At 42.4% G+C, this 24685-nt stretch overlaps 1 long non-coding RNA gene across 1 annotated transcript in view; it reads right to left on the bottom strand.

The window, feature by feature from the left end:
• The window catches only part of LOC137228597 (uncharacterized), a 97531-nt gene that overhangs the window by 25693 nt on the left and 47153 nt on the right, over window positions 1–24685 (bottom strand). Inside the window, exons 2-4 of the long non-coding RNA XR_010945314.1 lie at window positions 6936–7234; window positions 5336–5497; window positions 4413–4556 (exon numbers count right to left, since the gene is read on the bottom strand). This is a non-coding gene — a long non-coding RNA (uncharacterized lncRNA). The remainder of the gene's footprint in view (window positions 1–4412; window positions 4557–5335; window positions 5498–6935; window positions 7235–24685) is intronic.

The following is a 24685-nucleotide window of genomic DNA, read 5'->3' as shown; positions in this document are numbered from 1 at the left end:
AGAAGATTCCCAAACAGCCATCACTGGGGCCAATGTTATCCATAGGCAAATAGCTGCCTAAATAAGTGGTTTCAGAGGTACTGGAACTACGTCCCTAAAATACCTCCTTCCTACTAACTGCTGGAAGTCCCTCAAAAGGAGAAAGAATCTTTTATTCCATATTTAGAATGAAGACTTAAAATGCAAACAGCTTGGGACAAGGTAACTCACTGTCTCAAATTCAGTGGTTGACAAGATAATATTTTCTGGGAGCAAGTTTAAAGGTGAACACACACAGAGACAGATGGCAGGAAGGAAATCTAAAAGAGGTGTGAAAGGGATGCTGAAAAGGGAGGCCAGGGCTGCTTGGTCCTAGGACTGTCACCAAGAGAGACTGTGGAATCTCCTTCTTCAGCAATATATTCTAGCTGAGATGATTGCATATTATCCCACTTGAAAGAATGCTGGTTGCCTAAATAATATCTCAGATTTTAACTTTACTTTTTTTTTTGATACACATTTCTACAAATGCTTTTTCTGCAAAAATTAATATGATCATGTGTTTTTTCTTCTTCAGACTGTTAATTTGTTGGATTACATTGATTGATTTTGAAAACTGAATTGCCCTTGCATTCTAGGGACAAACTGCACTTACCATGGCGTATTGTTCTTTTCCATATATTGCTGGATTTGATTTTGTTGATGAATATTGCTGGAATATTTTGTTGAGGAGGTTTTTGTTTATATTCATGAAGGACACTGGTCTGTGGTTTTCTTGTATTGTCTTTGCCTGGTTTTAGTATCGAGTTAATGTTGGCCTCGTAAAATGAGCTGGAAAATATTCCCTCCTCTTTTCTTTTCTGGAAGAAAGTGTGTAGAACTAATGTTATTTCTTATTTAAATTTTTGATAGAATTTACCCATGAAACCATCTCAGCCTGCAGATTTCTTTTTCAGAAGGCCTTTAACTATTATAGTACTACAAGTTATCTATTTCAACATGGCTGAGGAATTGTTCCATTTAATCTAAGTTGTTGAATTTATATTGTAGAATTGTTCATAGTATTGCCTATTATCCTTTTAATGTCTGTGGAGCTTATAATGATTTCCCTTTCTTAATTTATGACAATGGTAATTTGTTTCTTCTCTTCCCCCCTTCCTCCCTTCCCTCCTTCCTTTCTTTTTCTTCCTTCCTTCCTTCCTTTCTTTCTTGTCACTCTTGCTTGAGGCTTACCAATTTTATCGCTCTTGCAAAAAACAAGATTTTGTTTCACTGGTTTTCCTTGTTTTTCAGTTTTCAATTTCATTGATTTCCGTTCTTTATTATTTCTTTTCTTCTGCTTGCTTAGGTTTTATTTTGCTCTTGTTTTCTAGTTTCTCAAGGAGAAAGTTGATTGATTAAAGACCTTTTTTTTTTTCTAATGTAAGCATTTAATGGTGTAAATTTTCCTCTAAATAGTACTTACTTTTCAGAGCCCTCCAATAGCTCCTCATCGCATTCTTTCCAGGTTTTATAGCTGCATTCAGTGCGAGGCACATGATGGAATATGCTTACTCAGAACCAGCTAGTCTTTTTAAATAAAAATTTTCCAGGAGTCTTCTGTCAAAGAAAATGCCTCTATTGCACATTATCTGAGCACATAATGTGCTTCATTATTTAAACAAGATAAAAGTGTGGCACTTTTCTGGTGATTTGCCAGAAGTGCATGCTTAAAGCTAATGGTTACCATGAAAAACTTCTTTCATGATTAGTGCTTAGCTTTTGCACAATTTATTATTAATTATTCCTCCAAACTCCTGTTAGACAGGAAAATATTATTAACCGTTCTTAAGAAGAAAAAGCCAGGGGCCTCACAAGAAAAGTCTTTCGGTTGGAGCCTGAACTAATATATTCTCTAGCACAGAGTCATTCCTCAGCTGTGCCCAGTCTACTAACAAGCCTATTAGAGGCATTCTTCATTTCTGTTACAGTGTTTTCCATCTCTAGCACTTCTTTTGTTTTTTTCCTTGGATTTCCTCCCTCTGCTTACATTGCCCATCTGTTCATGCATGTTGTCTACTTAACCCATTGGAGCCCTAGGCATATTAATCATATCATGTTTTAAATCCCTGGTCTGATAATTCCAATATTCCTGCCATGTCTGGTTCTGATGATTGCTCTGTCTCTTCAAATTGTGTTTTTTGCATCGTAATTTTTTCTTACTAGCCAGACATGATGTACCAGGCAAAAGGAGCTGCTATAAATAGATCTTTAGTGATGTGGTGGTGAGGTATTGGGAGAAAGGAAGCTTCTACAGTCCTATGATTAGGTCTCGGTCTCTTAGTGAGCCTGTGCCTTTGGACTGTGAACTTCACAAATGTTTTTCAATTCCTCCTCTCTCCTTAGGTGTAACAGGATGACTAGAGTTGGGTATTTCCCTTCCTTCAGGTCAGCTATATTCTGATAATCCATGTTAGGCTCTGTTTAACTAATTTCTCCTGAGGGCAGGTTTGTTTAGAAGAACAGAATGCTCTGTTGTGTTTCACAAAGGTTCCTTTCCCTTCCCTCTGCCAGAAACATGAGGCGATTTTTCTCCCATATTTGTTGTGGGAATCTGGTCAAGTTCCTGGAGGTAAATCTCACAATATTGTGGGGTCTCTCATATGACTGGGTCCATCAGGAGTTTTCAATTCTCAGATCTGTACACACTGAGCCTCCAGCAATTCGCCAATTACAGTTCAGGTTTGCCTACCCCAGGCCTGGTTCCTGTGGCCATTACTGCTTGTGAGTCTCTGCTCCAGAGCTGTGACTCCTGGTATTCACCTGTCTCTCCAATCTTGGGGGCAGTGGTTTGCCCTGTGTCCTCCCTTCTCTTACAGAGCCAAGAAGAGTTGTCGCTATTTCAGTCTGTTCAGCTTTTTAACTTGTTGTTAGGATGGAGAGGTGACTTCCAAGCTCTGTATGTGTGGAACTGGAAACTTGAAGTCCCGGCTGGAGCCTCTAAAGATTCAGTCCATGCCCCCAATTCAAACGGCACAAGAGAAAAAATGGACTCCCTCTAGACATTCCTATGACCCACCTTGCTGACTCCCCAGTCCATTTGGTTGGACCTAGAAACAGCAAGTGGACTCAGATGAACTAAGGTAGCTGATCTTATGGCACAGTTATTTTTCAGTGTTTATAAAGGAAAAAAAATAAGGAAATAGGGCTTCCCTGGTGGCACAGTGGTTGAGAGTCCGCCTGCCGATGCAGGGGACACGGGTTCGTGCCCCGGTCCAGGAAGATCCCACATGCTGCGGAGCGGCTGGGCCCATGAGCCATGGCCGTTGAGCCTGTGCGTCTGGAGCCTGTGCTGCGCAACGGGAGAGGCCACAACAGTGAGAGGCCCGTGTACCGCAAAAAAAAAAGGAATAAGCCAGGTTTATGCTTCCAAACCCTGAGGCTGCAGACTGTTGCTCTTACTCTCCTTTGTCAATTATACAATAATACTTTACCATTTTCTTTCTAACCCTATATGTTTTCATGCTTAGTATTTGCATTTGCTAAGAAGGCATCATTCTGGCTTCTATCTTTGTAGTCATGGTCATGTTTCTCTTTATTAATTCATACAGAAATCAATATAAACAATGCACATCACTCAGATGAGTATGTGAGGCACCAGCTTATACATCAGACCCTTAAATTCCACATTTTGTCACAGTGATTCAGGGTGCATACTTCCAGCCCCTCAATTGTACTTTGTTTTTATCCCTTTCTTAGTGAAGATGAACAACAGAGAACCCCCTACTTTTCCTTCCAGGAATCACTATTCCTTCACTATTACAACTCTATAATTTGATCTTTCATGGCTGTAATTATAAGAGTAGAACTTTGGAACTAGTTTCTGAACATTAAAATAAGCAAATTTAAATAAAGCTACCAACTGAGGGGTCCTTTTTACCACGGAGTAGTTTATGAGAATCACTGTATATGCTTTGTCCCTAGAATACCAATTTTTAAGAATTTGAACCCAGAAAAAAGTGAATTAAGCCCTATAATGTTTGCCAACCTCATTTAAACATTGCTGGGTGATTTTTAAGCCTCCCCTGAAATCCCGCAGCATCTTCATCATAACCATCAATCACATTTGGGGAACAGATGTGCAGAAGTGACAGTTCGTAGAGAATTCTGGTTAACGGAATGTCAGCTAACCAAGAGTTCACTCTCCAGGCAGTGTTTCAGGCACCAGGAAGGATTTACTTACATATTGACACAGATGACAAGTTCTTTTTCTGACCTGTCTGAAACTTTTCTACTCTGCCTGCAGTCAACTCCCAGCAGCATCCTGGCCACAGATTATGACCATCTGGATCATAATACTGGAAAACATCATGCTTAGCAAAACCGACATAAGGGTGATACCAGGAGTTGTCCACATCGTAATATATATGTGGTGGGAAGAGACGTGAATTTACCTTCCCCAGAGAAGCCCAGATTTCCTCAGGGATGAGTCTCTGCTTCCTGCACCAACTGCTCAGATTGTAGCATGTTTCATCTTTTTCTTGTCATCAAGGCATGACTTGCTGAGAGCCAGAGACAGCTTAAATTTCACTTATATCCTAAATGACAGAAGAAAGTAGAAAAGTCTATAATCACTAGTACTCATGGTTACCAGGACCCTCATGTGGTGACATCACTGTGCCTATTTGTCAGCCATGACATTCCCTCCTTAGATGTTTTTTTCAGTCTTTATCTCTACTCACATCAATTGCATAAACCCATACATAGCTTCCACCATCCACTGATAGCATACAATTTTAAGAGCCTGGAAATTATTCCTTGGGAAAGTTACTTACTCTTTTCAAGCCTCCATTTCCTGTAAAATGGGGATAATGACCCCTAACTTGCAGAAGTGTTGTGTCTGGGACAGAGGAGATGCCCCGGAATTGGAAATTATCATTGGCAGTTCTCCTCTCCCTTGAGTACCTGACTGTTCTAATTACCAAATAAGGTCACCCCATGTGTCTTTCAAGCTGTGCCTCATGAAGCAGGGTCCTACCAACTCCATCTGGTTCCATCACACGGGACATGCCAGGACACGGTCAATCAGATTGTAAATCAGGAGACCTGCTCTCAGCATTTGATCTATTTAAAACATATCAGCATTTAGGACGATGGTTTGTGGGATCTGCTAAAGCTCAGAGGGAAAAAGTAACTTGAAGAAACATAGAATTAAGGTAAAAAAAAGGGGGATATTCACCTGATTATAAGCTCAGAAAAAGTTTTTCAAGGGATGTCACTGGTTTTAAACTAAACAGAAACAGAAACGTGTTTTAATAATATTATTTTGTAAGCTGGCTAATTTGTGCAGGCATATAGATGTGGAAATACCTCTGACCTATATCCACAGTTTCTTTTCCTGTGACCATAGACATTTCTGTTCGAATGCAGTGTTATACAGCTGACAGGGCTCTTCTAGTCCCACAGCCAAGCAGAGGGCTCTTTCCTTCCTGCTGATGGTTTTAAATCTTCTGTCCCTCTCCTCTCTGGCTCCTCCGCTCTGGGAAAAAGACACACATGAATCAACACAGCGTCCATGTCATAGTGTCATCCTTCCCCTATTTAGCAATCTCATTCAAGCTAATTAGTTTGTAGAAATACATGTCCTGTTGAGTCAGGATAGAATGTATGTGATCTTTAACCTAGATGTTTGCTAATTACTCCTCGTCTCTTTCCCTAAGCCCATCCTACCCACTCAGGATGTAAGATCAAGTTTTTCCGTGCTGCTGTTTCAGGTCTTTCAGCCTAAGTTCCTTGTTACAGGTTTTGATGATCAGTTTTACAGATTCAGAAATAAATTTAAAAATTGGCCTGAGGTGTATTAGTCTCTGGAAGAGGGGCTCACCTAAGAGATACTAACAACAGACAGGTTTATAAGCTAGATTGCCTGTGTATCAAAATATAGGGGGATACAGATGCAGCTAAAGAACCATGTCTGATAATCAATAAGTGGCAATGCCTCAATTAAGGGTCCGTCCTGCTGGGGAAAAGCTGAGATAGAACAGAAGGTTATTTGGTGACGGAGTATCAGAATAATCCATGTAAGATACCCCTAAGGCAGTGGTTTTCAACCAGGAGTGATTTTACCCCCTAGGGGATATGTGGCAATGTCTGGAGACATTTTTGGTTGCCACAGCTGGGAGGGGGGTGCTGCTGTCATCTTGTGAGCAGAGCCCGGGGGCACTGCTGAGCCGACAATGCACAGGAGAGCCCTCCCAGCCAAGAGTCATCCTCCCCAGAGTGTGCACACTGCTGAGGCTGAGGAGCCTGCTTTAAGAGGCAGTTCTGACCAAGTTTTAAATCTCTCATCTCCTTCTTCTCAGTGTACAGGTGAAACACAAAACTACTCAATAAATCAAATTAAATGATTAACCTTCCTATAGGGCCAACAAAATGCTAACTAGCGAATGTCCCAGTTGTTCCCCACAACAAGCAGTGAATGCTTTCTGGCTCATTTTTTCTTCCTCTGAATGAGAGGTGACAGCATCATTTAAGAATATGTATTTCCTTTTAGGCACTGTTTGCGTGAAAGGAGGAAAGTGAGCTGGGAGGAAAATCTTCAAGTTCTGATCAAGCCACGAAAGGACGATAAAGCCCACATCCCAGGCTGGATGAATGTAGAGAAAACTGCCCACAACCAATGATAAATTACTGCTGTTAAAGAGCTCATCAAAGCTTCAGGGGAGAGAAAGAAAAGCTTAGTTAAAGAACATTCTGTTACAGGCGGGAAACACAAGCTTCTGAAAGCTTTTGGATTGGGGTGAGGAAGGGAGGGAGTAGGGTAGAGGTCAGGGTCTGGGTAGTCACAGCTGTAGGTGGGGGAGGCATCTGGTGAACCAAAAAAAGAACGGAAGGCTCTTTGGGATTTAGGGGTTAGGGGTGCAGGAGATGGAGATGACATGGCCCTTGGATAGGATTACTGCGGGCTTACCACCAACCTTCCCAAGCCCTGGTCCATCTCCCGAAGTTCCAGGTCCTTCGTGAGAGTAGAGCAAGTTGACCCCAGCTGATACAACCCAACAAATAACATTAGCTCCTGGCACCATGCCCAGATCTCCGGCTGGCAGAGCAAAAGAAGATGCACGGAGAAATGAGGGTTGACCCCAGGGAAGGCAATGCTGACATCAGTGGGTGGCCTGAGGTCTGGGGAAGCACGCAGGCACAGAGCTGGGAGGCACCAGACGAGACCTAGTTCCACTGGGGTGAGGCTGTGGGACCTCTGACTTCATCTCCATTTCTGTAAAATGAGGAAGTTAGATTAGATCATGGACAAGGTTCTTTCCAATTCTGAAAGTGCTTGGTTTTATCATTCATTTCTACTACCTTTCTGTACCTTTCTATAAATCAGCTAGTGCCTACAGGTTTTTTTCTTTAACGTTAATTTCCTTTTGCTGGCTTTGCTCTGTCCCTAATGCTTAAATTTGGAAAACATTTTTGAATCCAAAATTGTTTAGAAAAAAATAATAATGTGGTTTTGAGGGAGCCAATTAATCACAGCCTTTTTTTTTTTTTTTTTTTTTTGGCGGTACGCAGGCCTCTCACTGTTGTGGCCTCTCCCGTTGCGCAGCACAGGCTCCGGACGCGCAGGCTCAGCGGCCATGGCTCACGGGCCCAGCCGCTCCGCGGCATGTGGGATCTTCCCGGACCGGGGCACAAACCCGTGTCCCCTGCATCGGCAGGCGGACTCTCAACCACTGCGCCACCAGGGAAGCCCTAATCACAGCCTTTGTCTTGGTTTGGGCTCCCCCAGAAGCCAATCCTGAGACAAGGATGTGAATATAAGTATTTTCTTGTGAGGTGATCCCAGGAAACGCAGATAGGTATAGGGAGGTGAGACAGGGAGGGAAGGAAGCAAAGTGTGTGTGGCCAAGTCTGTTACACTGAGGGCAACTGGAGCTCAGTCCATGAGCTTTCGCCCCACTGGATGGCGGTAAGTTGAGGAATTTATCCACCAACTCCTCTCCAATGTGCTTGATGCTGCTTCCCCAACATTAACTCCTTCTGTACGGACTGAAGTGCTCGGGCAGAGAGTGGCAAGTGCCTAGAATAAGCAGCCTTCAGTGGGTGGACATGCCAACAAGATATGGACGAGCCACCAACAGCATCTTCTACCAGACCTGGATGCAGGAGCCAGTTGGGAACCAAACGGCAGTTTTCTCACTGGTAAAGCTGGGGTGAAGAGTGCAGTTTGGACCTGAGGCTGAAAGCAAAGGTAGGCAGATCACCCCTAGAGCTGCAGGCCACTCCTGGGGGTCAGAGAGACTTGGCCTCAGAAAACTTACCCTGTGGAGCACACACCCAGGCCTATGGATGAGCAGCTCGGAGAGAATGAGAGCAAGAGCACAGGGGAGGCTGTGAGGCTCTCCCTAGCCGCAGGGGAGTTAGGGCAGGGATGAGGGCAGAAGCCTCTGCCTCCCAACTTCTCTGAGGTGGTGGGAGGCTTGACCCCAACCTTAGGAGAAATTCCGAATATGTGTGCCCCTGCCAGAAGATGGGAAGAACAACACAGGTAAACAAATTAGGAGTTGTGCAAGGCAGTTACCCTTGGCCTGCAGCCCCCAAAGCCCCACTGACCTCAGATTACTGAACGACATCTGAGACCTCACAGGGTCCCCAAGCATTGTCCTATGTATTGAACAAATGCAACACCTGGTGCTTATACAATTACTTTTCAAACAGAAATTCTTTTAAACGTATGACTGAGTTCATGGTAGCCTTTACTCATTTATGTATTTTTTCCAATCAGTGGACGATATATGCATATGTGGGGTTATAAAATTATTATGATTTTTCAAAGAAACTACAGGCATTGAATTTTACACCCATATCCTCTTGTATAACCCTCACAACAACCCTCCGAGGCAAGCATTATCTTATCCATATTTTGCAATTGAAGAAACTAAGGCTCAGAGACATTAAGAGAAAAATCCAAAATCACAGAGGTAGAAATCAGAGGCTCCAACTGAAAATCTGTTGTACAGCTTCTGCAGTGCTCACTGCCTTTCAGTTTAGATTCACGTACAAAACAATTTCACATGTAAAAATCATTTAAATGAATGAGGTAATCAAAATTAGTAGTATGTAAGTAGGCTAATGTTTGCAAGATTGTCTCACCTGACACTCCAGGAATAGTACTGTTAAAAAAATTAATTACTTTATTATTTTTTTAATTTATTATTTTTGGCTGCATTGGGTCTTCGTTGCTGCACACAGGCTTTCTCTAGTTGTGGCGATCGGGTGCTACTTTTCATTGCGGTGCGCAGGCTTCTCACTGCGATGGCTTCTCTTATTGCAGAGCATGGGCTCTAGGCACACAGGCTTCAGTAGTTGTGGCTCACCAGCTCTACAGTGCAGGCTCAGTAGTTGTGGTGCATGGGCTTAGTTGCTCTGTGGCATGTGGGATCTTCCCGGACCAGGGCTTGAACCCATGTCCCCTGCATTGGCAGGCAGATTCTTAACCACTGTGCCACCAAGAAAGTCCAGGGATAGTACATTTTTTTAATGAATAGACAGTCTCTCCCTCTGAAAGCAAGCCCTAGAGTCTCACTCCACATGCACCAACTCCCATAGTGGGAGAGCTCCTGAGACCAGGATGACTTCCAAGCTGGGCCTTAATTCTTGGCCTCTGAATTTGTTGTAATTCTCTTTGACTCACCCTTAATTGACCACTTTGCAAGAGACATGTCCTGGAATAGCTGCTGAAGTCTTGAAATCAACTTCCTCCCCCATCCTTGGATACACAGAGGTGGTCCCAACATTTTCTGTGTGATATGACTCTGCCCCTGGCCATCATGATGGGTGATCCAGAGGGGCACCTGGCCTGAAACGAGCTAGTAAAGTTTCTCTTCCCAGGAACATTAAGTTGGGAACTGAAAAGCACACAGCATGGGATTGGAGGGGTAGAGCCCTGCTCCTAGTGGGGCTCTGGAGAGAAGGTCCTCTGACCTCTGTTACCATTCGTGGGCCCTGGAGCTGCCCTTCAAGAGATTTTGTGGCTCATGTGTTCTGCTAATTCTTTGATTAGCAGTATTATTCCACTAAATCCCACCTTTCACTTAAGCTAACCAGAGCCCATTTCTGTTGCTTGCTACCACAGGACTCAAATGGTCACTCTCATGAGAGTCAAAGCCTCACCAGACATGAGACCATCCACAGGATGGGACACAGTCTCACGGAGCTTACACCCTACGGGAGAGAGAAGATATGCATACAAATAACCATCACAGGAGGCCAAAGGACAGAGTGGGATTGTAGAAGCACAATAAATTGACTGCAGAGATTGAGGAAAGCTTTATGTAAAGGGGCACTTGCCTGGGCCTTGAAGGATGGGTAGAAGATGAACAGGAGAGATGAGGGAAGGGAGATCCTGGGCAGAGCAGACATCATAAACAAAGGCTCGGAGTGCAGACAGGGCAGGGAGAAGTGGGATTTGTCTGCAGTGTGGGAAGGGACTGGATAAAGTCTGGACAATGGCTTGGGACCAGAAGCTTTTTCAGCAAGATTCTTTGTAGCCCTTCTAATAACAGCCTGTGAATAAAAACATAGCTTGATATAAATGATTTGTTTTTCATTCACAGTATTTTACTTCCTCCTCCATTCAATCATCTAGACGTTCTGCACTACTCCCTCAGGGAACAGAAAGCAGAAAGCAAACAAAACAGCAGTCAACTCTTGGCTTCTGAGTTTCCAAAACCCAGCCTTCAGGGAGGGACGGTGGTTAAGATACAAAATAGAAATGCTATAGTAAAACACACCTAGAGAGAACTGGTCCAATAAGTATGACTTTGTCAAGTCATGTCAAGGATCTGGGGCTTATTTTTTAAAAAGCAGCAGCAGCAGCTAGCTGTGGCTTGGTACTAATCCAAGCGGCTTCGTTCCAGGCCACTTGAAAAAGTCATTGACTTTGAATCCCAAATGTAACCAGCTTATCAGTCACCAACGTGGAGCAGCTCAGCAGGCGAGGTTCAAAGGATTTCCAGGAAACGCGTTCCTGAGCATTAAAAGTAGATCCTTACTGTTGCTAGCCTTCAGGAAAACTCCATTTCTTCTGACCTCTCTTACTTGCAGTGTCCTTGCTTTCTTTAATCCTCAGACTTTCAACTCCAGTGACCCTCTGGACTCCCACCTTCAACCATGCTTCACTCTTGACCCAACCTGGAGATGTCTCAGGCGACCTTTCCTCCAATGCCAATTCCCAGCCCTCCACACCCCATATGTGCCCATTTCTGCTGATTATCCTGTTTTCAGAGAATCTTATTGATTCTCCATTTCTTGCTGCCCTACCCTGAGTGCTGGAACAGACCTACACAGGGTGTCACCAAGGCTCCCTTGCTTTCCAGCTGTTGGTTGGGTTTGCCAGATAGGAGGGGCCTGGAGAAGATCAGAGCGTGGAAAGAGAGGGAGGTCAGGGTGTTTGGTCCCCCATCTTACCCCATGTCTTCCCCAGCCCTGACACTTGCTGTGTTCCTCCACAGCAGTCACTCTGACCTGCTGGCCCTTCCTCTAGGGTGCCCAGCTCTCTCCAGGCTCCAGCAACACTGTCCCTTCCCCTCGCCCCTTGAGGCTTGGAATGGTAATGGCAGACTCTTTACTGAGTTCAACCCTTTGCATGTGTCAGGTCTCTTGCTAGAACCCTAACAGCTACATACGTCCTACAGCTCTAGTTTTTCTCCTTACTGGAGAGGACTTTGCAGTGGTGCAACTCTAGTTGTTAGATAATACCCAAGCAGCCTCTCAATTACAGAAAAGCATATGGTTGGGCAGGGATGGAGTTGATTGTGGGGACGGGTAGTGACAAGCAGGAAGATCTGGTTTAATAGAGCCTTTGATTGGGTAGTCAGGCACCCACATTCTAGCCCTGAAATTCACCACATGATCTTGGACAAACTCTTAAAAGTTAGTGCTTAAGATCAAATTTTAGGGTTAATCATCTCTGTGTCTCAGTGTTCTTATTTTGGACCTATCTTCATTTAGTCGCCTATTACCTGGTATTAATATGACTCGTTTTTTCTGTCTCTCCCATTGGGCAGTGAAACAATAAGCCAAATTGTACTCATCTTTGCAACCCAGCACCTTGCAAAGTGCCTGGCTCCAAGCAGGTATTCAATAACTTTTTCTGAATGAATGGAAAGGTGATCCCTCCGCTTAAATTGCCTCTGACAATTGAGCTGCCAGTGTTCACATCCTGACTCTGCCACTTACAAGCACTGTGTAGCCTGGGTCAAGTTGCTTAACCTTTATGTGCCTCGGCATCTCAGATGTAAAATGAGGACTAATAATAGTACCTACTCAATGGGCTGTTTTATGGATTAAATGATACAAGCACTTAGTACAGAGCCGGGCACATATGTATCTCCAAAACACTGTCAGTTATTGTTGGTGGTGGTACATGGGGAAACCCTCTGCCATACAGCATATGGCTGGGAAAATTATTGTAAAACTGACCTTGTAAACTGAGATATGCTAGACCAATGTTAAAATAATAATGTCAGTGTTGTAAAGAAATCTTTAAAGGATTTTAAAGGAATCAGGAAAGTAGAGTTAAGGCAGTGGTTCTCAGATGGAGGTGCCTTTGTCTCCAGGAGAAACTTGGCATTGTCTGGAGACATTTTTGGTTGTCATAACTGGGGGATGTTATTGGCATCCACTGGGCAGAGGCCAGGGTTACTGCTGAACATCCTACAATGCAAAGGACAGCCACCCCCACAAATTATCTGGCCAAATGTCAACAGTGCCATCTTAATGAATGAGGACTCAATTTTGCACCTGAGACTCCAAAACTCCCAGGCCAGGGATACTTGAGCCTTTCTGTTACCCTGACTCTCTTATTTGGTGAAAACCAATGTGTACCTGGCTGTGCTCATGGAGCACATTGTACCCTCCCCCGTCTGCTGTCTTCCCCCACTGGAGGCAACTCCTAACCAGGAATAGGCTATTTCCATCAGCATCCTCTTGGGTAATATATATTTTAAATGTTTACAGAGCAACTGGCAAGGGTAAAAAATCAGAGAACATTTGAGAACACATCCACTCATGTATCTTTGTTCTTCGAACCATGACCAGCATTAGAGCCACAAAGAACAGGGTTTGTGTTCCAGGTACTAGTATAGAAGCAGGGACATTAAGCACCCGCCTCACTGTCCATGGCATGTTGCTTTATGCATTGTCATTGCCAAGGCCAGGTTTTGTCATCATTACCAGTTAGATATTGTGGCATGGGTCTTGCCCGCTAAAAACTGTAGTCTCATTACTTCATCTCCTTAAAATCATCTTATTAATATGCATTTAATGCCCACTTCACTTATGGCATCATTTCAGAGGGTTTTTTCCCCTCCAATTGATCCTTATTAGTTTTCACATTTCTGGCTGGAACTTTCATAGCAATAATTGCTGAGCCAAATCAGTTTCCTTGAAAGTCATTCATTGATTTATTCATCTATTCATTCACTGATTCATTCTCTCATCACTACTACAGTTAGTAGGATTGCCAGGTCCTAGGGTACGTGTATGACATACCTTGTGCTAAGCTCAAGGTTACAAAAACAAAAATAACAGCTCACAGTCTAGTTAGCTCAGATAGAATTATTTTTAAAACTGCTGCACATCCTATGACTTAGCAATTCCAATTTCCAGGAGCTATCTAGGAAAACACTCACATACGTGCACAAAGATGCAGAAATAAAATGTTTATTGTAGCATTGTTGGGCTAGAAAAAAATTGGAAGCAACCCGAATGTCCATCAACATGATTAATGCTAAATAAAAATGTGGGATATGCAGACCATGGAATTTTATGCAGCAGTTAACAGGAAGGGTCTATTTCTAAATGTATCAACACAGATAGATCTCTGAAACATACAGTCTTGGAGGCAAAGTCCCCAGAGATACACACCAAACTCAGAGCAGACGTTACCTCTGGGCACGTGGGAGGGGAGGGAATGTGGATTAGGAGGGGTGGTAGGATAAGACTTTAACCTTATTGGAAATAGTTTTATTTCTTAAAAGGGTTAAATGTGTTGCTTATGCCTGTTGCATATAAAACTAATAAAATACCACTTAGCAACTATAAGGCAAAGTGTTAGTATAAAAAAGTGAAGGCTCCACTCCGCTTGAGTGCATCAAGAAAGCTTCAGAGAAAAAGAGACATATGAACTGGGTCTTTAAAGGCTTTGTAGGAGCCTGACAGGCTGAGGTGAGGGGGGGGGGATTGTAACATACAGGGAACAGCAAAGATGCCGAGATCTCATTCCCTTGGAGCATTTCCACATGACTGGCCCATTCAGTGGAGAGGAGTGGATTGGGGGCAGGGGAATGTGATACTGAAGGGGGCAGATGCATCTGGAACCTAAGACTGCACTGAAAAATGAATGCTTTTATATATCTTGCTGACGAGTTTTAAATTTTCTCCTGTAAGCAATGAAAAGGCTACAAATGAGGGGTGATATGACCAGATGTTGAAGTTGGAAAAAGCAATAAAATAAGAGTGATTTTTTCCTCCAGAGGATGCAGAGGACAGATGTGCCCACTACCCAACCCATCTATGGCATCACATCAAACCATCACATGCACATACTAGTTTTCCACATATTGCCTAGCACAGATAGGCCCACAATAATTATTTTGTGTAAGGATTTTCAAACGTAAAGGGAAGTGTGAGGTATATAAGGCCCAATATCCAGACTTTAATATTTATTAAAATACACCATATACATGGAAGAGTGCATGAAGCTTAAGAGTAAGCCTGATGCACATTTACAAAGCAAATACACCTAATTAACCACAATACCAATCAAGACATAAAACATTACTAGCCCTCCAGGAATGCCTCTCATGACCTCTCAGAAGCTGCACTCCTGAAAGATAACCACTACGCTGACTTCATCTGGAATTGATTTTTGAGTACAATGCGAGGTAGGGATCAAGGATTTTTTTTTTCCCATACTGCTATCAAATTGGTTCGGCTCCATCAGTGGAGTCCTGAAGTGACAGTTCTGGAGAGAAAAGAGGAATTCTTAAAGATAGGAAGCTTAATGAAGAAGGATGGAGAGAAAGAACACACTTAAAAGTCCACATATTGGACTTCCCTCGTGGTTCAGTGGTTAAGACTCTGTGCTTCCACTGTGGCGGGGTACAGGTTCAATCCCCGGTCAATCAGGAAAGTAAGATCCCACATGCCGTGAGGCACATCAAAAAAATAACTTAAAAAAAAAGTCCATGTATTGAAACTAGATAGAGGTGATGATGGTCACACAACATTGTGAATGTTCTAAATGCCATTGGATTTTACACTTTATTTATTTTTGGGGTACGCGGGCCTCTCACTGTTGTGGTCTCTCCCGTTGCGGAGCACAGGTTCCGGACGCGCAGGCTCAGCGGCCATGGCTCACGGGCCCAGCCGCTCCAAGGCATGTGGGATCTTCCCAGACCAGGGCACGAACCCGCGTCCCCTGCATCGGCAGGCGGACTCGCAACCACTGCGCCACCAGGGAAGCCTGGATTTTACACTTTATAAAGGTTAAGATGCTTGGGGATGGGCAAAAGAAATAAAAACAAAAATAAACAAATGGGACCTAATCAAACTTAAAAGCTTTTTCACAGCAAAGGAAACCATAAACAAAACAAAAAGACAACATACAGAGTGGGAGAAAATATTTGCAAACAATGTGACCAACAAGGGCTTAATTTCCAAAATATACAAACAGCTAATACAAGTCAACAAAAAAACATGTAACAACCCAATCAAAAAATGGGCAGAAGACCTAAATTGACATTTCTCCAAAAAAGAAATACAGATGGCTAATAGGCACATGAAAAGATGCTCAACATGGCTAATTATTAGAGAAATGCAAATCAAAACTACAATGAGGTACCACCCCACACCAGTCAGAATGGCCATCAGTGAAAAATCTACAAATAACAAATGCTGGAGGGGGTGCAGAAAAAAGGGAATCCTCCTACACTGTTGGTAGGAATTAAGTTGGTACAACCACTGTGGAAACAGTACCGAGGTTCCTCAGAAAACTAAAAATACAACTACCATATGATCCAGCAATCCCACTCCTGGGCATATATCCAGACAAAACTATAATTCAAAAAGATACATGCACCCCTATGTTCATAGCAGCACTATTCACAACAGCCGAGACATGGAAACAACCTAAATGTCCATCAACAGATGAATGGATAAAGAAGATGTGGTATATATACAATGGAATACTACTCAGCCATAAAAATAAGAAAAAAATGAAATAATGCCATTTGCAGCAACATGGATGCAACTAGAGACTATCACACTAAGTGAAGTAAGTCAGAAAGAGGAAGACAAATACCATATGATATCACTTATATGTGGATTCTAAAATATGACACAAATGAACCTATCTATGAAACAGAAACAGAATCATGGACATAGAGAACAGACTTGTGGTTGCCAAGGCGGAGGGGGTTGGATGAGGGATGGAGTGGGAGGTTGGGGTTAACAGATGTAAGCTTTTATATACAGGATGGATAAACAACAAGGTCCTACTGTATAACACAGGGAACTATATTTAATATCCTGTGATAAACCATAATGGAAAAGAATATCAAAAAGAATATATATATATATATATATATATATATATATATATATATAAAAAACCAAATCACTTTGCTGTACAGCAGAAATTAAGCAACATTGTAAATCAACAACACTTCAATAAAAAAATATTAAAACTGAAAAAAAAAAATGCTTGCGGGGGAGGGGGTAGATAAAGTCCATGTATACAATACCTAAATGCTGTCTGCACAAAACTATTTGATCTAACATTCTCTATATATTTATTCCCCACTACAGTTTTGAAAAAGAAATTAGACATGGGCTTATAGGGTAAAATCAAGTCCAAAGTGTAAAAGCCACGAGGAGACAGTTTGGGCTCAATGCAAGGAATACTGTTTTACCAGTCTGAGATGTCCAAAAGCAAAACAGGCTCTCTTGAGGAGGTGGGGTCAGTAAGTGCCCATTGGTGGATTCAAGAACAGACTATAAATGCACTTGGAATTGAGAACTGGCTGACAGGCTGGTGGGCTGGGGTCATTCTAAGCCTTTGCCAATTCCAACTCTGACTCATGTTCCTTCTCATTTGAAAGTTGTCCAGGCCTTCCACCTTACCCATAAACACCTTCTTTACATAGACAAGACATTATTTTGTTAAGGAGTCGAGAAGTCTAGGTATCCAAAGGGCTTTGCCATTACATGGTAGTGAGTCAAATTTCCTGAGGATTAGAAGGTTTTGCTTGAGCACACTTTGGGCTGCTCCTCTGATACAAGGGTATTATAAGCCCAGGTTTGAAAATAGTGATAGAATAACAAGAGGGGCAATCATTTCCAATAAAAATGACAACTGCTGTTTGTACCAGTTATTTGTGCTGACCCCAAACGTGGTGGTTATAAAATGACAGCCAGGATTCTGTGGGTCAGGAATTCAGGAAAGGGATGGCAGACACAGCTTATTCATGCTCCATGATGTCTGAGGCCTTGACTGTCTGGGGGCAGCTCAGTGGCAGGGCAATCGGGATTATCTGGAGGCTTCTTCACTCGCATGTCTGGTGCTGGGACGGGGCGGTCAGCAGGAGTGCCTCCACGTGGCTTCTCCACGTGGCCTGGGTTTCCTCATGGTGTGGCATCCTCAGGGAAGCTAGATTCCAAAAGCAGTTGTCTCAGGACACAAGGTAGAAGCTGCGTCATCTTTTATGACCTAGTCTCGGAAGTCAGGCAGCATCATTTCAGCTGCATCCTATTGGTGACAAGTGAGTCATAAACCCATGCAGATCCAAGGGGAAGAGACCTAATCCTCTTGCCCTCAGTGGGAGCGTGGCAAGGACACCTTAGAGAAGAGCATGTGGGATGAAAGCTACTTTCACAGCCACCTCTGGAGACTGTAATCTGCCATGCAGTTAAACTCCTTCTATCAATATAATATCAAGATGTCCCTTACATCCGAAAATTTCTCTTCCTCCCCTCCCCCCATTCTGTAACCACTTGGCCCCCCGCTTTCCACATTACATACAGCAAAGTGTACAAGTTACTTCCCCTTTCTTTTTTTTCTATAATCACTTTTAATTAATCCAATCTCAAGGCATCCTACTCTTTAATTTCCTCTCTTATTCCCTTCTTCTCCCCATATCTCTCCTCTCCCTTTATTTGATTTATGAGTTAGGGGGAAAAAGCTCTCAACTCTTACAACAAATGATAAAAATCTGCTAGAGACACATGAAGGAAAAGGAAGCTGGATGTTTTGACGTGTGCTTGGACATAAGGAGGAACAGCCCTATGGAAGTCCTTCAACATGCCAAGGAGGTCTTTTTTAGAATACATAAAGTCCCTCTCTGCCTTTCTAGGTAAGCCAGATTTTTCTCAAGCACAAGAATTTAAGATAAATCAAGAACTCTTTTATCATATTTTATTTCAATTATATTACAGCTTAATAAACCTTCATGGCTTCGCCTGTTTTATTTACCATGTTATGTTTCCACCAACAGTGCGCTAGGGTTCCCTTTTCTCCACACCATGAGAGCCCCTTGTGAGTACTTGCTCAGCTAAACATACTGGTTATTGGATCTAACCTCAAGCCAACTGTAACACTCACCAACTGGATTACCAGTTTGTGCAAATGTGACATGGCTATTGTAAAATTATAAAAATAAAGAAGAAAACAGTTGTTCCCAGCAGACTGCCACAGAAAATGATCTCCACTTTGCCAATGAATAAAAGCATGGAATTGTGGGGTTTATTTCTTCAAGACTGTACAGGACCTTGAACATAGGGTTACATGGTAAACTAGAATAATACTAAATTAAAACCTTGACAGCCATCTCTCATCAACAGGTAAGTGCCTGCACTCCAGTGAAATGCACTGGAGCCTGTAATCCCAGAGAAGCCAAGAGTCAGTGTATCTTCATATTGCATGGTGAAATCAGTGACTGATCTTGTCTGCATCTTCATCAGTAAAGGATCTGCATCCTGTCATTCTATAGGTTCCTGTACCTCTGTGTTCTCCCAGGACCCTATATTTCCTCTTGCATTGCAGGTTAATCCAAAATCAGTCCCCTAAGGACAGAGATCACTTTAAATACTTTGTTCCCAATAGTTTTTTTTTTTAATTAAAGCCCCGTTTGTATAGGAGAATAATTTTCTAGATGGAAAACAAGAGACACAACTTGCGTTTATTTTTAATGTCAGCACCAACAGGCTCAAAGTCTCCTGCTGGGATGTTAGGCTACTGAATCAGTCTCCTTCAAGCTATTTGTAGACCCATTAATTGAGAAGTTAGAGAAATAAGGGTACATACCCCTATGTAATTAAACTGCCCATTTCACCTTCCTTCACTAAAGCAGTTTCCCAGGATGTTAACTGGCTGGAGAGTTTCTCTGTGTCTGGTAGATCTTGATAAGTTGTATATTAAAAAAGCACTGCTCCCACCCTTAAACTGTCAGGAGGCAAAGCAGACTTAGCACTTGGAAGAGTTAATTACAAATCTAAAGGATATTTTTTTCTGTTTGTGTTTGCCTCTGGGCATATTGGATGCTAATGGCCCCTTCCTTCCATTAAATGATAAAAACTTCCTATTGGATTTTCTGGTTTGCTCTAGGCTTAGAGGAAAGGCTTTCCTGAGAGCAGTCACCAGATTGCTGCTTTGTTTTCAATAAGCCATTAATTTCCTTGCTGTTTTGCTTTATAAGGAAACTGCATTTGATTTCTGTGTCTGCTGTTCTCCCCTGCAGTCTGGTGTCTGCAGTTTATCACCCCCAGTCATCCCAATGCATCTGCAGATGCATTGCCCTTTTTATGAGGATTCTGGGAGAAATGACCATCTGTGTCCTGGGCTTCTCTGTGTCTTTATCAACCCTGACTCATTCTTCTTGGTAGTTAATTGTCCCTTTTCTCCTGATTTTTACTTCTGAGGAAGAAAACAGATATATGCTTTCCTTTGGAAAAAAATAAATAAATGACGAAGAGGAAGAGAGAAGTTGTGTTTTGCACAGTTTTTGAGCAATGAGAAATGATGACTGGCAACAGTCCTTTTAATATTTTTTATATTGACAGTTTACAGCAACCATTTATTTGTCCTAGATTTTCTGGAACAGTCTCAATTTCAAAGATTCTTCCCTGCTGCTGTCTCTTCAGATAAATGCATTCACAAATGAGGAAGAAAAATGAAACTCCTTTGTTGATGAGTGTATCCTGATTTTTAGGTTCAAAATTATAAACAAGACCATTGTTTGAATAAACATGAATAAAGGCTAGTGTTAAAATTAAATAACACCAAGAGGCAGATCTCATTTATTATTTAATTTTACATGTGTGTGTGTGCATGTGCTATTTTGCTGCATGGTAGAGGCAAATAATAAGCAGGTCAAGAAATAAGTATAATTTGATGCATTGTCACATTAAAAAAGAAAAGGCGCAAGCTTTGGAACAGAACAGACCTAGGTCAGAATGCTGGGGTCTGGGCTGGAAACCTGGGCTGGAATCCTACCTGTCATTTAGGAACGAGCTCCCACCTAACATGCCTGAGCCTCAGCTGCCGCATCTTAAATAAGAATAATATTTACCTAACAGTGTAGTTGTTAGGACAAAAAGAGCTAAGATTTGTAAAATCCCCAGCACAGTGCCTAGCATATAGAATTGCTTTTTTAAGAAGGCAATTAGTATTTTTAGAAGTAACATAGCTGTGATACAGTTAAAACAAGCCTTTCTGGAGGGGGCTGGAAGGAGAAAGCTAGACCAGGAAAGAGTGTGGAGTGGGGTCCCCGTCTCCCTTGAGAGAGAAGAGTTAGTCAGGCAAGTACTTCTCCTTTCACCAGGGATTGTCTTAAACCAAGCAAGCCCATGTTCCAGACTCTGCTCAGAACAAGTGCCCAGTTGCCCAAGAGTGGATGAACTGGGTACTGGGGTGACCCCAGGTCAGACCCTGGATGTCCCTTCTCAGAGAAGCCATGTCATGTGTGTCCCACTGGAATACAGATCCAGCTCTAGAGCATCTTAGAGAGACTTTCTGCTCTTCCCATCCACTGGGGTGGGGCAGCCAGGCTGCCAAGTCCACTTTCCTTGTCTGCATCCCAGGGTCCCACAGGATGGGTGAGAAGAAACTCACTGCCCCAAGCCACATCATCCACAGCTGCTTGAAAGTCTGGTTTCCAGATTTCATTTCCAGATTCCCAGATCCATTTCAGTGAAGTAGGAAACTTCCCAGTAGTGTTGGTCTTTCGCTCTTCAGACTGGATTCCAAGAAAAGGTTCTGAGCCAGTTGTAGGTAGGAGTGGATCTAGCTAACCAATAGCTCTCAAAACTCAGATGCATCAGCATCAGCTGATGGGCTTATTAAAAACGCAGATTCCTAGACTTTTCTGCCTGTTGTTCTGATTCAGTAGATATTTCAATAACCTAAAAGAATGAGTCTCTCCATTTATCCATTATTTGTTGGTTACTAAGTGCTCCACATACACAACCTGTTCTTGTTTACCCTCAATCCTATGAGGCAGAGGTTGAGTAATGTGGTTAAGGTCACCCTTAGTCACACCCTTGACCTCCGTGGGTAACCCCTTAAGTCCTGTGTCACAGGCCACCCTTGCCTTGAATTATGGGCTCCCATGCCCACCAGCTTCTATCGGGCTCCCCAAACCTTCTCAACACAAATTAGACTAAATTCGTTTTGGACTTGGATTGGCCAAGTGCATGGTTTTAACTTTGTTTATCTAACAAACAACAAAAACTTAAATAGCACTTTCTAACCCTCATTCTGAGGAGTCCAGGCCCTAAAATGTCCCACCTTGCCTTGTAAAAGGACCATTCCTAGGCATATAAGAAGAGCCCCTTCCCCAGTATTCTTCCTACCCTGCAGACTTCTTTCTACATATCTCATTTCTGAAATAAATCCTAGACCTTCACTTCTGCAATACTTCTAGATTTTTCTTTCTATATTGCAAGAGCAGTAATATCCTGTCAATATGCTTTTTCATCTTAGCCTAAGGTAGACATGTGACAGTTTAAAGTGTTTGGCTTCATTATTATTATGACCTTTCTGTTACTTTCTATTTATTAAGAAACATGTAACCAGAGGCTCACAGACTACTCTCTGTGACTGTTTCCCAAGGGTATTATCATTATGCTTTCAGATGGCATCTAAACAAATAAATATTATCAGTCATTCTGTTTAGCATGGGCTTTGGGTATCTCAATTGAGCCCAAAGATGGGAAATCCCTTATTAATTTCACAAGGAACAAAAATGTGCTTCCATTTGGTATAACTTAACCAGGAGGTCTCTTAGCACTGAGAAGAAATTTCTGTTTTCAATTACAAAGACAGTGGAGAGGACAAGAATAACTTTGAGGGGCAGGTTAGAGCACCTTTCAGATGCTTTGTTTTGTAAAACTGGGGAACCTAGTGATGATATGTGAAAGTGACAGGCTACTTCTCCCCTTATGTGCAGGCTGTGTCTATAATTTTAAAAATATAAAATTGCGCCGCCCAACCTCCGGAACTCTGGAAACCAGCATGTAGGAACTAACCCTAACCAGAGATGCTACTTTTGTGGGGCAACAGGCTGGGACATTGTTCTGAAACCTCTTTCTCAGAGAGAACAAAAGCCACAATGGCCTTCTAGAACCGCCATTTCAACAAACTGTGTTCTTTGCCCCCTAGGCCACTACATACGATTATGCTGGACAATCAATGCACCGGGTCCCTGGTGGAGGCCTAGTGGGGCTGAGTAGCCTCAAAGCCTGAACTCTGCTCACCAAGCCACCTGTCGCGGCGCTGCTTCTGCCCAAAGGTGCCATCTGCTGTGAAGGCACACACCTGTGTGCCCCTCCACCTAGGCAGAACCTCAGGTCCACCCGATCCTCTCTTTCCTGCTTACACCACATGATAAATGTGTCTGTTGTTACTAACAACAGAAAGAGAGAATCAGGAACAGGAATTGTATCAAGAAATTAATCAAGCTGTGGAGCTTCTTACAGACAATATTATTTAGTTTAATTTATGTAGTTGTTTTCCTTGGACATTCACAAATAAATATTAAGTATATTTATAAAATACATATAATTCCTCATGGTTTAAAAATTAAATTTCAAAAAAAAATTAAATTTCAAATTTCTAACAAATTAAATATAAATAATTGACAGAGAGGTATCTCGGAGGAGAGTAAAGCAGAATCTTTTTTTTTGAATGGAGATAATTATGCTAAATTTAAAAAAGAGGCAACAGTACTGACAAAGGAAAATGCACAGTGATTCAGAAAGACAGTGCTTAGCTTGTAAATGCCACAGAAAAACCAAAAACATTGAAGAATAAAACACTGAAGCTGTAAAAAGGAAACTAGATGCTGCATTGCGAATACTCAGTGATCTATTTGAACAAAAACACCGTAAACTCAAACTGCTCAAGTACATAGATGAACTCATACATCTGTGCCTTTGGGGGTTCTGTCTCCAGGAACCAAAGCAATTTTGTCCTCCTGAGAGGACAAACGTCTGGAGACGTTTCTGGTTGTCACGACTAGGGGGTGCTACTGGCATTGAGTGGATGTTAGGGATGTTGCTCAGTATTTCTACAGCATACAATACACCCAACTCCCAGGATGAATTATCCAGTTCAAAATGTCAAGAGTGCTGAGGTCATCAGGAAATCCTACTCTATTAGGATTGCATTCAACCCTCAGCAATGGAAAAACCCTAGTGATCCTAGTGCTGCCATGATCCAAATAATTTGGAGGTTTGTTTATCTCTCATAACTAGTAGTATATAGGGGTTGCCAGGCCAGAGCTTGTATTGCAGCTCAGTGATGTCATCAAGGACCCAAGACCCCCAGAGGGGGTCTTAGAAGATGCACATTTTAGCTGTGCGCATTACTGCCCAAAAGCAAATTGAGCTTGTAAGAAAGAAGGGTCATAATGGATATTGTATAGGCAAATGGCAGGTTGGCCACAGACATACTTTTCCTCTTTCATGATGCCTCTAGCTCTAGCCTGCCTGAATGCCCAGCAAAACTATCCAGTCACTTTCCATCAAAATTAAGTGGAGCCTTTCATATTATTCCCAGGCAGTGCTGATCCCTCTGAGGCAGAAGTTTTGGTCTTTGGAGATAAGGAGAACTGCAGGGCCAGTGGGACACCGAAGGGAGAGAAATGGAGCTTTCTCCACAGGAATAGCACCCAGTGGGCTGGACATGTGTCTTTGCAGACAAATGTAAAGGTTATAGTAAGAAGCCATGGATATCTAAGAGCAGGGTAAATAGATATCAATGGGGAAAAGTAAATTAGAGGTTTTTTAATTGGACAAGTTAATGACTTAAAGTAAAATCAATAGCAAATCCAAAAATACAGTTTGAGAATTTTATAAAGGGTTTCAGACAACCAGTATATAAAAATTAGTGGGTGGGAAAGAGAACATAAAAGGTAAACCCAAACAGCTTGCTTATTGTTATTATAATACTAATAATGATAAAGATGGTAAAAATAATAATCATAAGGCAAAGTCTTTGAGTCAATATCCAGTCCATTGGAGCCCACCTGAGGTCTCAGAGCAAAGGATTCCTTTGAGGTCTCATCTGAGCTCGGGACTGAGGAGGGTATGTTAATAATTTGTATAATCTTCCATAGATGTGGAAAGAGAAATGGCATTGAATGAGACCTACATTTTTCTAATCATG

The sequence above is a fragment of the Pseudorca crassidens genome, chromosome 8 (genome assembly GCF_039906515.1).
Source record: "Pseudorca crassidens isolate mPseCra1 chromosome 8, mPseCra1.hap1, whole genome shotgun sequence".
Taxonomy (NCBI): Eukaryota; Metazoa; Chordata; class Mammalia; order Artiodactyla; family Delphinidae; genus Pseudorca; species Pseudorca crassidens.
This window is presented reverse-complemented; position numbering and strand designations above follow the sequence as displayed.